This window comes from Plectropomus leopardus, chromosome 21 (assembly GCF_008729295.1).
Source record: "Plectropomus leopardus isolate mb chromosome 21, YSFRI_Pleo_2.0, whole genome shotgun sequence".
Taxonomy (NCBI): domain Eukaryota; kingdom Metazoa; phylum Chordata; class Actinopteri; order Perciformes; family Serranidae; genus Plectropomus; species Plectropomus leopardus.
In genome coordinates, this window is record NC_056483.1 from 9,670,194 (window position 1) to 9,682,304 (window position 12,111).

The 12,111-nt window shown below is 40.1% G+C and overlaps 1 long non-coding RNA gene across 1 annotated transcript in view; it reads right to left on the reverse strand.

Annotated features, from left to right (window-relative positions):
* Positions 1-10,449, reverse strand: part of LOC121960389 — a 46,709-nt gene extending 36,260 nt beyond the window's left edge. The window contains exons 1-2 of the long non-coding RNA XR_006106976.1: positions 10,385-10,449; positions 8,073-8,138 (exon numbers count right to left, since the gene is read on the reverse strand). This is a non-coding gene — a long non-coding RNA (uncharacterized LOC121960389). The remainder of the gene's footprint in view (positions 1-8,072; positions 8,139-10,384) is intronic.
* Positions 10,450-12,111: the final 1,662 nt, after the last annotated feature.

Sequence of the window (12,111 nt, forward strand, 5' to 3'; positions counted from 1 at the left end):
CACTCTCTGACGTCTCTCCACAATGTGTGCACACAGTTGACTTCAGCTTAAGGAGGACGTGATCTGAGTCACATTACCTTTTCACCCTGACTACCAATATGCTGTAACTGTCTCCTAGAGCCACAGCGTTCTAAATAACATTTCTATTACGCAATCAGATGCGATAAACCATGCGAGTGAACAGGAAGGCCTATCGTGTAGATCATAAGAGTAAACAACAGGTCACAGATTGCTGCTGGATTCTGCAGCACATGAATTACATTACAGAGGGCTAATATCCCCGGCGCACATTGCTAATCAGCCTTAAGAAAGATAACCCCTGAGAGCTTCTGCTGGCAGGATTTGAACATTGAGTACAAATGCAATAATCTGATATAAAATGAGTTGATTAATATGTAAGGTTGATTTTTTAAGCAGTTTGTGCAGCATACACAGATGTGCAAATAATGCTGTTTTCTATGGGAGTGTCTTTCACAGCTACAGTAATTAATCATTTCTGAGCTGGTCATGTGCATGCTCCCAAACACATGCACATATCAAGTGATTGCCTTGTGTAACAGGGGAGGACTCTGCATGTGCAGTTGCAAAGCATCACATGTGTGACTGAACAGCCTGAGGTCAGATGCAACATTTATACCAACAGCTCAGCTGTCAAACTCTCCACATGTTTTGGGCATTCAAGAAATCATGTTAATTTACATGTATTTTTCTCTCACTCGCCTCTTTCTGTAAGAAACAAGCAGTCCTTATGATTGCAGTCATACATTATCGTGACCTTGATCATTAAAAACATGCACAACAAATGCATATCAAAAGGGAAATGAATGTTGCAATAGTGTGATGATATTCAACACGATTGCATCATGTGTAGCATTTTGTTCTTCATGAACAAGGAGTGTGTGCTGTGAACCTGCAGGACACTGCCTCCAGTGGAGAGGGTCGGTATAACCAAAACAGCTCCTAATGACAGTGGGTGGACAAAATAACATGGACACCTTTAACTGTAATGTAAGCAAAATCAATAGATTATAAATCAATATTGTATAAGTGTTATTATACTTTTAGGATTTTAGAGTAATTCTGAAAGCTTTTCAAATTCAAGATTAGAGTTAGGTTGCAGTATAAAAACTATATCTGCAAACTTTGTCTTTTAATGTCTGGGCCCCTATTTACAAGCTCTGAATAGGTTGTCACAGTGTCTCATTTCACACATGTATAATTTTAATTGAAATCAAGTTTGTATCTATATTTGTATTAACTCTGTGAATAAACTGAACTGAAAGCTGAATGCTGAATATATTATTTTTTGAAGCCTGCAATGTTCAGTTTTATGAGGGTTGTTTGTGAAGCTGCAGTTTGTGTTTTTGCATGGAATCACAGGATATTCCTGTTATTTTATCCACTCTTGTATGTGATAATGTGTGTATGTGTAAAGTGCAAAAGCTACGAAGAATACTGCAATGACTTAATGCTAATTCAAGATGGCTCTAAAGTTAACATCTGTGCCAGCGAGGGGAAATAGTAGTTTTAAATACTAGTTCCTTTTCAAAGGGGTACTGCACTTCAAAACATTTGAGGACTTCCAACAAATACAAGGTAATAATATTCTGTGCAACATGTAGAGTGGTCCCCCCCGCCTCAAAATGCACTCAGGTGCTGGAAGTTGGATGGTGTCTTCACAAAATACCACTGGAAATTTTTTTTTAAATGTGGATTGTAAAAAGTTCTCTCCTGCAATGAAACGTCAGTATTGTGGCTTCTCTCAGATAAACGCTGCAGATATGAGCCCATTTGACGAGATTGCAGTACAAAGTGTCACAGCCAGTGATAAGAGATTACAGTTGGCCTCTGTTTGAGTTTGTTCTGTCTCTACGCAGGACATTCCAGGAGCCGCACTGTGTGACGTCTCACATATACGGGATCACATTTCAAAAGGCACGGCTCCAGCAGCCCACAGTCAAACCACAGACCTCTTTCTGTTGCAGCCGATTACTCACGAGCATTAAATAACTGCAGGACTGGCTTATTAGATAAAGGCGAGTGAACACACAGGAGCAATTCATTCCTCTGAAACTAGCAGGAAACTTTACAGATACACCCTCTTTTTCCTCTCTTGCGTTGCATGTGATGGCGCTGCAGTGTGTTGCTTTTTCTCCAGCTTCATAAATTTACTCTAATATCCTCTTATACTTCACTTCACTACCCTCCTCCCCTTTCCTCCTCCTCCTCTTCCTCCTTCACAGTGCCCAGCCTTTACTGGCGCCACAGCAGGGTCATCTGGGGTTCCACAGCAGAGGGGGAATGCGTAGGAACAACAATCGTACGTTTTCACAGAATGAAACCATGAATGAACCACACACAAGGTGCAAAATATCTGGCCGGGGAAAACCTGGCAGCGCTGACCAAGAAACACGCATTAAATACTTTTAGGATTCATTGTTGCTCCTCTGCTACCAATTATCCAAATGCATACAAAGGCTGTTTTAACTCCCCATGATAATTATCTCCTGGCAACCCGAAAACCACTGGTGACAGAGTTTTGCCAGTGGTTGGGCTGGTGTATCCTTAGAGAGCTGCAGAGTGCCCTGATGCAGCGCCGCTGTGTGCTGACAGAGGAGGAACAAAGGTGAAGCTGTGAGTACAAACTCTGCACAAAGACAGGAAACCTGATATTCCAGCTCTCGACATGGACTGAATCTAGAGGGAGGGGGTGCGTGTGTGTGCATGTGTGTGATATCAACAGCAGTAAGTCCTGCAGCGCACACTCTTCACAGGCACTGAATGTGTGTGTGGGTGTGTGTGCTTCCTTTCATTCCCCCCTACAGTACATCTGCACTACAATTAATCATCCTCAGCTAAAGTAAGTTGAGAAAGTGTGTCAGTGCAGAGTTTAACCTGCTTTTCCATGCACTCTCACTTTACCACAATGTTTGAATATATCCAAATCACTAACATACATCAAATTTAAGGGATATTTTGCTGATTTTAAACTATCTTTGTATCAAAACAATGCAAATAGTATGTGCAGATGAACTTTGGTAAACTGTCCTCCATTTAACCAGTGCCTCGAAGTCCTTCCTAACTCCATGACCAAACTCCTCCAAATGACGAAAATTAAGTTAGAGGAGTTTGACGGGCTCTTGGGGCTGCTGCTGTTCGAACTACAAGCTGTACTTCCTGCCCTTTTCTCTCTCTCTCAAACTCGGACTGAAATCATATCAAGCAATCAAACTAGGCAGTGGAATATGAGATCTGGCCACCATTGATTTACGTGGACCATTCCACAAATGTAGCACCGATTTAAAAAAGTATTTGCGTCTTTCTACTGCAGAGACAGACTAGTTTCAAGTGAGATTCTTTCTAAATGTTGGTGAAATACTCAGTGGTAGAATGTAAATAGGAACATTTATTCAAGTACTGTACTTAAGTACAAATTTGAGGTACTTCACTTGAGTGTTTTTTTGCCACGTTTTTCTGGAAAAACGTACAAAAAGTGCATAAATTAAGATGTTTTGTTTCAAATTAGACTAACCAACAGTTTCTACAAGTACATGTGAAATGATAAGTCGATTAATCAATTACCTGATCAAAAGAAAATTAATTGGCAACTATTTTGATAAACATTTATATCATTTTCTGTTGTCTTTTTTCTCTCTTTGGGAACAGTTTTGAGTTTTTGGGGCATTGTTTATTTTACTTTTTATAATAAATAATTATTTAATTATTTATTTTTTTAAAAAGCCCTGAAGTCATCCTCTTTTTTTCTTTTTTTGTAGTTTTGAGTTTTGGAGTTGTTTTTTTTTGCTTTAGATTTTTTTTGGATAGGGCACTAACTTTTCATTCTTTCATTATTTTTATGGCAGGACTTTATTTTTAACAGTATGTGAGAGTATTTTCACAGTGTGTACTGGTACTTTTACTTTAGGAAAGCAACTGAATACTTTTTCCACCAGTGGAAATACTTCTTTACTTGCATGCACTTACAAAGTTATTCCTCATTAATAGAAATCAGCTATTTCTTGGTTAACAAAACAAGCAAAGATAAATATTTTGAGTTCCACTGACAGATTAATGTTGTCACTTTCATTGACTGTTGAACAAGAGCTGTGTTTGTGACCACGTACAGTTCAGTGCAGCGCCTCTGTGGGCTGCCCCTGACCCGGCATTGTTATGTGAAACCCTGGGCGCCATGCTCCAGTGCTCAGCTATGCCGTCACCCCCTCTAGGCATGTAGCAAACACAGCCCTTTGAGTAGCCAGCGAGCGGCTGCCCTCCTAAGCCTCGCAAAGCAGCTTAGAGCTCCGGCCGCCTTCACGGTGGTCACACGTGTGAAACATGCACTCTCACTGACACACAAACACATGCAGGCAGGGCTCACTGCTGCCTGTGCGTGGCCAGGGTGAGCAAGGGGCGGGGCTTGTGCAGCCTTCTATGGCATTAGAGGGGACGGGTTAGGTCATAGTCCCTCCCACTCAGCTGTACTGAAGCACGTTCCCCCTCAGGCACAACACACTGCACACTATACACACACACACACACACACACACACACACCTGCAGAAAAGCATGCAGGGTAAAGGGACACACAATGTACTGCTGCACACCACGACTCATGTTCTCCCTTGGAAAGAGGGAGTGTTTCGACAAATCATAGCCATGTGTGGGGAGAAGCTGACAGTGTGTTCCTGAACTTTTTTTAGAGCTGGAAAGAATACACTTTCCCAATGACACATAGATTCCCACTTAGAGGCTGCTATTAGACACGGAGAACAAATGAACTGAGAAATACTTTGGTAAAACTCAGCTTTAGTTTTTCGTCTGTGTTCCTTCACTGTTCTCCAAAACATGATGTAGCCCGGGTGAACCGCTCCACCTAATTAGAATTACAGGCTAAAAACAGCCAAACAAACGAGTTACTCTGACAACAGAACAAAAGCGTGTTTAACTTGTATTATCTCTGTGGACATGGGAGTATAATCAGGGTTTGTGTTGACTCCTGCTATTGGTTGCTTTCAATTTCAGTGATCTAATAATTTAAGCTTTTTATCGTCTTCTTATCCTCAATAAAAGCCAATTAAATGACTGAAATGACTCATTTAAAATGTGCTGTAAGCTCAGCAACTGCAGATCAGTATTTGGGGCTTCTTCTTGCATAAAGTAAGCTTTGTGATTCCTTTCAAGCCTTGGCTTTTCTCCAGTTCTTTCTTTGATTTGTGACTCAGCTAAAGGATAAATATATACACCTTTATCTTGTTCCTTTCATTCCTCCTCCTTCATATTTCTGTTCCTCCTCCTCACTTTTCTCTGCAAGGGTAAGAATGAAGAATTAGCTGCTAGTGGCCAGTAGCAGAGGGATTCACAAATATGTGAGGGTCTGAAATATATCATGAGCTGATATTCTTGACTTCTCTGTTGACACAGATACTGATATTACAACGTTCTTGTCTTGGACATGGACTGTATCAAGTCTTAAAATGAGAGCTCACCCTAAAATTAAAAATACACATTTAACCTTTCACCTGTAGTGCTATTTATCAATCTCGATTGTTTTGGCGGGAGTTGCAGAGTGTTGGAGATATCAGCCGTAGAGATGTCTGCCTTCTCTCAAACATAATGGAACTAGATGTCACTCTGCTTGCTGTGCTCAAAGTGCCAAAAAGACAGATTTTTAAAACTCAACAGCAATGTGTCTTTACAGAAATCATGACCCAGTTACTCAAGATAACCCAAATATCTTATTGTGAGAAGTTTCATGTAGGAACAGTTCTCTATCTGCCGAACTACACTTAAAAGCCAAATCGGAGTGCAGAAGGTAGCGTGCATCTACTCATAGACGAGGGGCTGATGCTTGCGACAGTGCGAGATGTAAACATTAATGGCGTCCTCCTCGGCTGAGCTGTTACATCAGCTGGCTCAGAGGTGCTGGGTGAGCTAGCAGCAGATGCACATTTACTTCTGCGTGATGATACAGTTTGCAGGTGTAGAAGAAAATAGGTCCTACATAAATCTGGTCTGTGGATTATCTTGAGTAACTGGGTCACAATTTTCAGCCCATTCTCACCAACACTGCCGCCTTGTCAATCATGTCGGCGTCAGACACCAATGCACAAAGGCGCCGCTCTCTCCGGTAAGATACGCACCGGGCAGCAGCAGTTTGTAACTCTGCCCGCAACTGCTGTAATAAAAAGAGAGTGAATTTTAAGCCAAACCATGATATTTTTTCTAAACATAACCTCACCAAGAAAATAGACTTAAAGTGTTTTATCTACGTCGGGATTTTATTTTGAAAAAGACTGTATGTATGTGATGAGCAGAAAAAAAGTGTATTTTGAAAAGACACTAATGAGCACAGATTGATGTCCTCTCCCTGAACAGCCAAAACACTTGGAGGACATGTAGGTCCCCTGACAAAGCTGTGGAATTTGATGTGTTGGGACAACAAGGTGTTTTTATTTTTGGAAAGAGAAACTGCTGTTGAGTTTTTAAGTATCAGGATTCCAATACATTTTCGTTGACAAAATTTCAAAACTTTATAGAATTTTTTCTTGCCCTAATTGCTTGTGATTGCGATTTCAGCTTGCTGGCACACATAGAAGGAGAGACTGAAAAAAAATGTATTGGAAACAAATGACCGATACGTATTAGAGCTACGTTACATCATCAGCTCCTGAAAAAAAATGATGCTGCATTTCGTGGAAGGGTATCCACAAAAGATCACTGTAATAATTTAATCACACACAAAAAATGTCCATGACTTTTCCAAAAACGTTCAATGATTTTTACCAATTCCATGACGTGTAAAGGCCAGGAAAATGTGATTGTGAAATTCCATGACTTTTCCAGGTACCCTGAAATGTATTTTTTAGTGCTTTGAGCACCACAAGCCGAATGACATCTGGTTTTCTGATATTTTAGAGAAGGCGAACATCTCTATGGTCGATATCTCAAACACTCAACAACACACACCAAAACAATCTAGATCCATAAACAGCACTACAGGCAAGAGTGCTTCTTTTGTTTTGTTTTTTTAAATTTAGGGGTGAACTGTCCCTTTAAGTTTCAACATTGGTTCAGTCAAAACCAGTCAGTCTGCATCCTCCATATTTTCTCATTTGGCAGCAGGAAACCCTTCATCTGTTCTCCGTGTGCCGCTCACACACTGAACATTTGCTCTCACGTCAAACGTCGAGAAGACCAGATGAACGCGTACCGAGTTGGTGCCAACGCGCTCACTCATAACTGATAGTGTTTGACGTCAAGAACGCTGAACGATGTGATCGTCAACAGCACCGTTTCTATTTCAAACATTCAACAAAGAAGTACTAATATTTTATGTAATGCATATGTATGATATTCAAGCAGTCAGTCGTTGTACATACAGTCTTTATGGCATGAGACAGTAAAACACGCTTGAGCCTGACACTTCTTTTCTAAAACTATCAAAGTGTATTTAAGTTACACCATCAGACTGCAAATTAATAGTTAGGGCTCATATCATTATTAAAGCAAAAAAAGTAAGAACACTAAAGCATGCTTCCTCCATGGCTAGTTATGATATATGCTTCTTCCTCTTCAAGGGTGGTCTGATTCTAAAAGATCTAGACCACAGATAGGACATTTCTAACTAATTGGGCTTCATCTTGGCATCAAAGTAAGCTGGCCGAGAGACGACTGATGAATAAATAAGATATTCCGTCATGTGCCAAAACTTATTTGAAGAATTGCTTTTGCTGCGTGATAAGATGAAGAACCTACAACTGGTTTAGAGAAGTCCATTATTGACATTATCTAAGAATTAAATCATTCAATGAACATTTGAAATCTGCAGAAACATGTTTTCTCACGCATGCACGAATGACAAGCATGTTTTTCTCGAAAGCCACTGAATGAACCAGATTACCTCAATAACTCGTTGGGCAGTATCACTAGAAGCAGCAGCATGAATCACACACACACTGCTGAGTCACACACACACTGTGCCTGCCCTCTGTGTCATGATGCATGCGTGTTATGCATCTTCGGGCAAACTCATGACTGCTGGCCATGTGAGGTGTGTGTTTGTGTGTCACTCACATCCAATGGGCCGTCCGAGCAGCATCACATGCTCTGTAAAGCACCGCAGACCTCAGACTGGCCTTTCTGTGATGCAGACGAGGAGAAAAAAGAATTAACTGCAGCGGGGTTAAATGAGGCGACACCGATAACAGAGTACTCTGATACACGATGAGACGGATTAGTTCTGCATATAAATATATTTCACTCTCTGTGATAAAATATGCTTATGTATGCCTCACTGGGCAAACATTATTAAGCAGTCCTGACCTTATCTTCCTCAACTGTCTGGTCCCCGCACTCGCTGCTGTACATTCTGGGTTATTTTGGTGCACTGAAATAACCTAGTTTGGCCTCGAATAGCCCCACTGTAATGCTCCCATATAACCCCAATGTGGTAAGACAATACAGAAGCGTGTTTCTTAGTGGTCTCTACTGCCCCCTGCTGGGCTATCTCATAATTACAAACTATTTATTTTCACAGTTTTGACTCATTCAAACACAGGACGGCAGACAGATGTGTCCAAGAGTTCATGTGTTGCAGCTTTTCAGCAGTCATGGACTGTGATGTGCAGGTATTTAAGTCTCCTTCTAACCAGCCACAGATCCTCCCTCTAAAAACAGCTGGCTGGTGTGTAAGCAAGCGTGTTAAAAACGCAGACAAGGCCAGTAAACTTCCCCTAATAACACCGCACAGTTCACAGTCAAAGGCGGCGCATTGCATATTCTCTTTCATCTCTCCAGTGCCTTTGAGACAGAGACAGGAGTGGGGTTTTGAAGGGAGGGATGAGGGTTGTAGTCAGAGGAGGGGCAGAGGAGGAGAGGGGGGGGTGGGGGAGACAGCCAGGCTGAATCTTTCATTTTTTTGCCCCAGGGGTGTGTGTGCTGCTGCTGTTGCTCTCTGTCTTTGTCTGAAGACTGATTAACAGAAAGCAAGACGAAAGAGAGTGAATATGAATTGTGCGCGCTGACAAAAGCATCTATTGTCTCAAATCTCTGCTGCCTTTTACAAGTGTGTGAAAAAAGGGGAAACCCAGATAAAGATTACTACAAAAGATGCATTCAGATTGAGTAAAAATGGAAAAACAACAATAGAAAGATACTCTGTTAGCAGTTAAAGCCCTGCAAGTGTGAACGTGGCAAAAGTAAAATTAGTCATAATGCACAAAGGCTCTTTTAAATGTTGTTCATATTTTCGCTGGTTGTGGTGGAATACACCCTAATAACTTCATACTCCCTTATAATATTTTATGGGTTTATCATGCTTGAAAGTAAAATCTTACTATCTTAAATTCCTAATCTACAGCAGTGATGCTCAACTTGCTTTGCTTGAGGGCCACTTCTGCAAAATGACAGATGGCCAGGGGCCAGTCGCAACTGACCTATACATGTTTCTATGATTTTAGGGACATTTCTAGGAATTAGTAATATTTTTAGAATTTTACGTTGTTTCTCTGATTTTAGGACATTTCTTGGAATTTGGGAAGTTTCTTGGATTTTAGGACATTTCTAGGATTTAAGGGCATTTTCCTGATTTTAGGACATTTGTATGATTTTAGGACATTTAGGACTTTAGGATATTTCTATTTAATTTAAGGACGTTTCGAGGTTTTAGATTGCTTTTTAGTATTTCAGGACATTTCCAGGATTTCAGAGACTGAATCACTTCAGTTTTCTTGTGAATTAAAAAATGGTTGGGGGCCCACTTTCTGTGGGGACAGATTTGGCCCTTGGGCCATATTTAAGTATCACTGATCTACAGAAATCATGGAGTGGCGATTTTTTTAAAAAATATCTCTAAAATGCAGAGAAGTCACAGTGTTACGTTTCAGTACCCAAAATGTGACATCAGAAACTGTGAATGGTGACGATATGTTCAGGTGTTTTCATCCTACAGGCCTACCAATGCCCCAAATTAGCCCAACAACAACAATAACAAATCTGTGACAGAACTCAAGAGCAAAAAACAGACGAGAAAACAGCATTGCAACTCTAATGGACTGGGAGAGAATGGATGAAACTGGGCCTGTGTGTGTGCTGAGAGGCCGGTGGGGGAATGAAATGCAGGTAAGCAGGTGGGCGAGGAAGGTTGCATTGTAGTTCAGCACCAGCAAAACGTTTATTAATGCAGAAACTGCGCGTTAAACATCCTACTGTGTCATGCAAGCCCATTGCTTTTTAAAAAATAGACAGTTATATTGCCAAAGTAAAACAAACAGTATATGTAGCCGCAGTAAGTAAAGACGCACTAGAATTTGGTTGAGGATAGTTCATATACAGGTAGCTGCCAACACCTCTGACACGCCCACTAAAACTGAGAAAACGTTGCCTACCTCAAAACAAGCTGCACGCCGTTTCAAAGAAACGTGGAAACCGTCATGAACCGGAGCACGCCATCTCTAATTTGCATGTGCCGCCACTGACTGCAACAACAGGTGTAGATAGGTGGGGTAGTCACGTGATGCGGAAATGCGTCGGGAAAGTGCGAGGACATCTGGTGGATGGGCGGAAAATGGCAATGAAGGGGCCTGGGATGGTCAATGTAACTAAGTACATTTACTCAAGTGCTGTATTTAAGTAAAAGTTTACTTGCATTTAACTTGAATATTTCCATTTTATGCTACTTTAAACTTCTACTTCACTACATTATTATAATTTGTTTACTTAGTTTACTTTGCAAGTTTGATCAGTAATACAGTAGAAATTAACTTATAAATTATGATAATAATAATGATAATAATAACAATGGAATACAGAATGTAGGCCTAAATTATCCTGAAATGGGCCACTCTGCATAATGATTACTTATATTTTTGGTATTTTAAGTATATTTTGAGGCTAATACTTTTGTAATTTTACTTCAGTAAGATTTGGGATGCATGACTTTTACTTGAAACAAAGTATTTTTACACTAAATTACTGTTAATTTTATCAGTAAAATATCTAAGACTTATTCCACTGCTGGTAGATAGTGTGGAAAGAGATATAAACTTTGACATAAAGATCAGTGTATAAGTAAGTGCATTAGCTACCATACTTTTCAAAGCTGTCTAAATAATTATCAGTGCTTAGTTTATTCATTTATTTCATGAATTTAAAAAAAAAATCACAATTTTGTTTAATTTAATTTATTGTTAGTTTCAGGTAATGCAATGAATCTGATCAAGGTTTCCATGGTTATACTGTAGTTTAGATATTTTACCACAAGATGGCATTATTATAAAAATTGCCTTTCATTCAATCATTTCACATAAGAAAAGAGACTTTAATATGCACTGTGATTATACTAAGCAGTACCAACCAGAAACCTCAAATTATCACAGCACTTGAATGTGCCTCACAAAACTAAATGTCCCGAGTAATATTTTTTTAAACACATCTTTTGACAGCATTTTATAATTCACTCACTGAAAAAAAGCTGCAGGACACATTTCTTGGTTGATGCAGTTTTGCTGCAGCATGTGTCGGGGTGGGGGGGTGGAGTTGGTGTCACTGTAGTCAGCAAGGTCAAGCGGGAGCAGAGCTTCCTCCTGCTCTAACTTGATCCCTGAGGGTCAGCAGGTCTTGGAATTCCTGGGTGGAGACGAACTTCCACAACACTTGTTCCTCGTGAGCTGTTTGGAACGACTGAACGCAGCCAGATGAGATTTTTTTAAAGAACATCCGGCTTCACTCGCCAGCTGTTCTTAAGAAGAGATTTCTTCTCTGAAACTATTTATGCGGTTTTCACAAAATCAGTTCTTATCTGGGATTTGGTCTTGAGTAAGAACACAATAAAAGCACATTCAAGAGCAAATTTATGCAAATTTGAGCGTTGACATGTTTGTACAAGATAATTGGTTAATGCTTCTTCTACAGCTGTGTTATAGGATTTATAAGAATTATACAAGACACATTTAAAAACAAGCAACAATGCATCCATAGATCATAAAATCAATCATCAGTAATACATTCATACAATAACTTGACAAAGTCATTGTCATTAAAAAACTTGGTAATGCAAATGTACTGTAATGTACTTTTTGTGACGCAATGTCCACTACAAGGGGCATGTTATTAA